Raw genomic sequence first — 6,053 nt, forward strand, 5'->3', positions numbered from 1 at the left:
GAGATGCTGCCTACCTGGTTCACCTGATGAAGAAATTTATTTGCATACATGAGCTGTGTTACTTCCTATAATTTGTATTGTTTTATACTGCTGTTTGAAGCAAAGCCTTCTTAAAACAGTGTACTGAGCAACATTTGAAAACAATAAAATATAATACAATTAAAACTAAAATCTAAAACAAAAGTTAAAACTCTAATCATAAAGATGAATTGGTGAATGTAAGCAGGCTAGGGTACCCCAGATTTGTTTGTAGTAGGTGTTTAAAAAGGTGTAGCCCGTCTGATGATTCTGTGGGCCGTAAGAGCAGGAGTTCTTTTGCTGCTTTCAGGGTTCTGTCAAATAGAAGTGATGGCCTTTCAAATACTCAAACTCCTTTAGATTTTAAAAGTAATTTTTAAAGGTGATTATTTTTTATCCCACCTTAATTATTTTTTTACAAATAACCCAAGGCAGCGAACATACCTCATACTCCTTCCTCCTCTTTTCCTCACAACCACCACCCTGTGAGGTGGGTTGGGCTGAGAGAGAGTGACTGGCCCCAGGTCACCCAGCCGGCTTTCTTGCCTAAGGCGGGACTAGAACTCACAGACTCCTGGTTTCTAGCCCAGCGCCTTAACCGCTAGACCAAACTTTTATCTTTTAATTGCGCTTGGAAGCACTGTAAGGACTGGAATTTGTACTGGATGTTGTGATCATTTAGTTGTACAACAATATAACTACCATGTATTAGAAACAAGAACATAAGCAATAAAGTAGGTAGCAAATGATACCAGTAATACATCTGGGAAATCAGGAATATGTACTACTACTAGCCTTTGGTATTGCATCGTAATATGCAAAGTATATACACACTGGATAAATTGGAATGCTGACATGAAACATTAAGTGTAATCTCATGGGAATCACCAAGGCTTTGATAGAGTATTACATGAAGTTTCTGAACCAACTTTAAAAAGTTTGTTACTAGCAAGACTTGCTGTCAATTCTCCTGGATGATAAATCAGTACAATATGTTAAAAGGCAAACCTGGAAATAATTGGTGTTTCCATCAATAGCACAAAGTTCGGCAGCACTCCTGGCTTGTGTACTTCGTTCTTCAATGCAACAATTCAATCTAACCTTGTTCTCACACTACCTAGTTAGGCAGGTTTTCAGAGTTATGGACTCTTTTGTCATACCTGTATTAGGCTTGCTACCTTCTTTGGGTTTTTAACAGTCTCCTAGGGACTAGCTAGAAGGAATTAGTAGAGCTGTTTCTCATTTATTAATGAAACTAGCAAAATATTTGGGGAGTGACAAGTACATTGGGAATCCATTGGGCACTCAAAACAGACTTGCCCTGGAAAGGAGGAAGGGATTTCTAGCAACCAAATGGATGCTGCAATGAACAGTCACAAAAATATCTGTTTAACGTAAGCCAAATGAATTTGCTTCCATTGCAGTGTAGTAGTTGCCTGTTTTTTTCTGGGCAGGTAACTCCAAAGTACTGGATTGCCACCACCTGGAATCTGACACTTGGCTTGCCAGCATCTCTTTCAATGTTGTTTTAGGACTAAAACTATTTTAAAAAATAGGGCGTAAGTCAGGGAATCCTGACAGGTGTGAAGTGATAACGGGAATCGATCCAAAATACCTAATTGCTGCCTCTGCACTAGAAGCTTTACAGAACCTCCAGGAGGACTTGAGGAACTTCAAAAAGTTAACACGTTCCAAATCTGTTCATGAACGGACTATTGAAAGTTTTATATAATGCTTATTTTAAGCAGCTTTGTGGTTTCTACGAAGTATAATATTGCAAGGCAAAGCATTCCATTATAAATGGCAATTCATGTTCCAAGAAGACCTTAAAAGATACATCTCTTTGAAACCTGTGGTGAAACTAATATATACTAGTGTCAGCATCTGGCATGCTGCAGCTGGAAGGTCATTCCCTTTTTGTTTCCCCTTATGTGAGCACTGGAAATACGATGTATTATTTTTACTTATTACTGCTCTAAATTATCCCTTGCTTATTGTCCCTTTTGCATTTCATTCAGTGCTATCTATAAATTCATACCACAAGCATGGGTGAAATGGTATATAGCTTTTTTTTTTTTGCTGTTACATTGCACCAAGTCCTTAACCAAATTAATTTAAGGAAGTTTCTAACAAGTATCTCCAAGAAATATTTGAGGCCTAGTGATGTAAAGTAGCAGAATGTCCATAATTTAAGGAAGTAAAAAACCTCATAACTCAGTTATACATGTATCACAATTCAGTTACCCGATGCTTGGTATGTCCAAAATAAAACCACATGTCTTTCCATAATGTTTATTATTACAATACACCCATGCTCTATTAGCTTGTTGCTTTAACAATAGTCTTAATCAGCAACAGTTGCGCAGCCTCTGCAGTTTCTGAATATTATGTTAATTATCAGAAAGGAATTTAAATTCTTCTTAGAACGGTAATTACAAACTCTTCTTCAAGCAAGAATTGGGGAGGCAACTGTACGGTCTGCACTTCTATTTTGCTGTATAGTGCCGAATTGGGTACATCACTTTCAACCCATTAATTAATTGCTGCTACCTAAGTTATTTCTCTGCATGTTATTTTCTCAAAAACTTTTGTAACTTAAAAAGCTTCAGACAATCATGGACTTTTTGTCAGAATAAGGGCCACTGAATTAAATGAGTGATCGCAGAAAGTTGATGTAGATTGAATGGGCACTGGCTTCTTTACTATCAGATTAATCAGAAAAAACTAAAACCATTCTTTACCATATTTTGTTATATAAGAGAAAACAGAGTTAATGTTAGTTTCAGTAATATAGAATAGTGCTGACTTGGAAAAACGAGCATACTCCGGACCTCAGAATATTCAAGAATGCTTTATTACTTACCGAAAATGGCCCATAATTATACCTGGTATCAAAGCTGTTTCTTGAAACAGAAGTCTTTTGCAATTGTATTTCACATATTGGATATAAGTGAAACAATGAGATGCTACTCCCCCCAAAACCTGCTTTTCCTCCCAGTTACTAATAACAAATACACATAGGTAAAAGGAAGGGACTGAAAACCATCTAGTCTTTTACAGCAGGCACAAGTAGCCCATGCCCCTTGGATGTTGCCAAATTGAGGCTACCAGTTGCGCTCACTAGCATGTTAAATAGAATGCTGGGAATTGTTCAACAGCATCTGGAAGCCTTAGGCTTCCTTGAAGCCACACGTCTGGAAGGCAAGTCATAATTTGGACCTTAGAACAAGCAGCACTCAACTACAGTGAGGCTTCCTACGTTGTACCTGAAAACAAAGTATGCAACCCCAGGGTCATGACTTGCAGCAGTCTTCAGTCATTAGGACGCCTCGTCCCCCAATAACTTCTTTCATATAGAGTGCTGTACAATGAGAATCACATGAATTGAGCTGTGTATTTTGCAGTTCTTTATTCACTTAAACTATCAACTCGGAGGGCAGAGGAACTATTGAACAATGTCTGATTCTTCAACACTTGATTGAAAAATATTGTTCCAACAAGATAACATCATTGTATGCTACTTACATAGACTTAAAGGCAGCTTTTGATTCTATATCTAGGCCTAAGCTGTGGGAGAAGTTGGAAGCCGCCTCAATAGATAGCAGGCTTCTCTACCTAATACGTGCTCTACACTCAGATACGGCCTTGAAGGCCAGGTGCAATAGATCTGGGTCACTGTCCAAGCCAATTAAAGTACAAAAGGGGGTGAAACAGGGTTGCATTTTGGCTCCCCTACTTTTTAACTTTTATATTAATGATATGGTAAGATGCCTAAGTCACCTAGACTTTCATCCTCCTAAATTAGGGGACCGAAGTATTGCCCTGCTGCTGTATGCAGACGATGCGGTCATACTCTCTAGGACTCCTATAGGTCTCAAGAGAGCTTTGACATCCTTGGCCCAATATTGTATTAATGATCAGTTAGAAATAAATTATCAGAAAACAAAGGCTGAAACTTCGCTCCTGGCATATAAATGGGCACAGAATAGAGCAACTGACGAGCTTCAAATACCTAGGGGTAGTTGTGCATGCCACTGGATCTAGGAAACCTCACTTTGAGTATGCAGCTGATTCTGGACAAAAATCAGCCAATGCCATTCTAAAGTTTTTCCGAAGCAAAGGCGGGCACTATATTCCAGCAGCTCTTAAGCTCTTCCAGGTGAAGTCATTAGCCCAGCTCCTTTACGGGTCCTGTGTTGGTGCTCCGACTTCAAGCATTACACCTCTGGAAAGAGTGCAGTCCAAATTTATTAGAGCAGTACTCCAAATGCCCAAATGTGTGACAAACACTCAACTTCGATTGGAAGTTGGTATGATAAAAGTCGAGGCAAGAGTGCATCTAGCCTCCCTGAACCTTTGGCTAAAACTCAAGCATTATCCCCAAGGTTTAGCACCACTCATTTTTCAAGATTACTTCCAATCCTCTTGGCTAAAGGACACTGAATTTAGCCTCGCAAAGCTTGGATTTTCTACAGATTCAATTCTTAGGATGGATTATGAACAGGCAAAATTGACCCTGAAGCAAAGGATAAAGGATATAGAGAGACAAATGGACTTACAGAAGGCCCCTAATTTCCTGTCTTCAGAGCATAATAAATATATTGTCAATACTGCTAACTACCTTTCTCAGCTTGAAATTCCTAGCCAGCGGAAAGCTTTCTCCCTAGCTCGAAGCCATGCACTCCCTTCTGCAGTCTTGGAAGGCAGATACAAAAAAATCCCAATAGCTGCAAGACGGTGCCCTTGTAACAATGGAGAGATAGAAACTACAGATCACGTGCTTCTCTGTTGTCCTTTTTATAAAGAGCTCAGGAGTAAACTAACATTACCTTTGATTAGTAAATGACCTAGATGGAAAGATATAGATTGTATGCAAATGTTACTTATAGATGAATATCCAACTGTCACGGCGCAGGTAGCCAGATTCTGTGCAGCTGCTATGAAGATACGTCAGATTATGATTGGAAAAATGTAGTAATGTATCCCTTGTAATAACTTTGTGGTCTATATAACACATTTTATTTATGACATTTTACTCTTTTTATCACTTTTAATATTTTACATATATTTTTATAGAGACTGATAGAATATTAGTCATGATAATGCAAATTAATAAGATTTTTTAAAACTTGATTAAGGGGCTCACTTACATTGTGATCCAAATATATTTTAACACTTAATTGGAACTTGTAAACTCAAATTTAAAATTATTTTAATTTAGATGGCTCATATTTTATGGCTAATGGCTAATGTGCATATTTTTATAGAATTGTATCTTGTACTGGTCAGTGACTGTAATAAAATCAATTGAATTGAAACTATCAACTTAGTTTTTCAGAACTATCAAGCTTTTTAAAGTTCATTTATATCAAGCAATAAAAAGGCAGAATTTCTTTTAAGATACATATTTTAATCCCAAGATTTCCAGTATGTTAAATGTAATTGCCTGAGTGGCACTTTCTGCGTGTATTTTGTTCCAAAGTGTAGTCATGCATCATGTGATAGTCCACTTCTACAAGGTATCATGTATAGTCCACTTCTACAGGGTAGATGTGATTGTAAAGAGTTATTGCTAATATTAGCCACAGTTATTTGCAGCATATTCTCAATTTTAACATTTGTAGTAGTAAAAAAAAGATTGAAATGCTGCTCTTAAGGCTGATTTTCTGCCAAGACTTTTTTTTTAGATTTTTTATCCTGCCTTATTTTTATAAGTAACTCAAGGCAGCGAACATACCTAATACTCCTTCCTCCTCCTATTTTCCCCACAACCCTGTGAGGTGAGTTGGGCTGAGAGGGAGTGACTGGCCCAAGGTCACCCAGCCGGCTTTCATGCCTAAGGCGGGACTAGAACTCACAGACTCCTGGTTTCTAGCTGGTTGCCTTCACCGCTAGGCCAAACTGGCTGTCATTTGTGATTGCTGAAATACAGTTATAATTCACTGCTTCAAAATGGGCAAAACAAAACCAGGGATTTAGTGCAATACTAAAATGTAATTCACTTTAAAGAACCAATCAGAATAGAGTGTGCAAGC

This window comes from Candoia aspera, chromosome 1, assembly GCF_035149785.1.
Source record: "Candoia aspera isolate rCanAsp1 chromosome 1, rCanAsp1.hap2, whole genome shotgun sequence".
NCBI lineage: Eukaryota > Metazoa > Chordata > Lepidosauria > Squamata > Boidae > Candoia > Candoia aspera.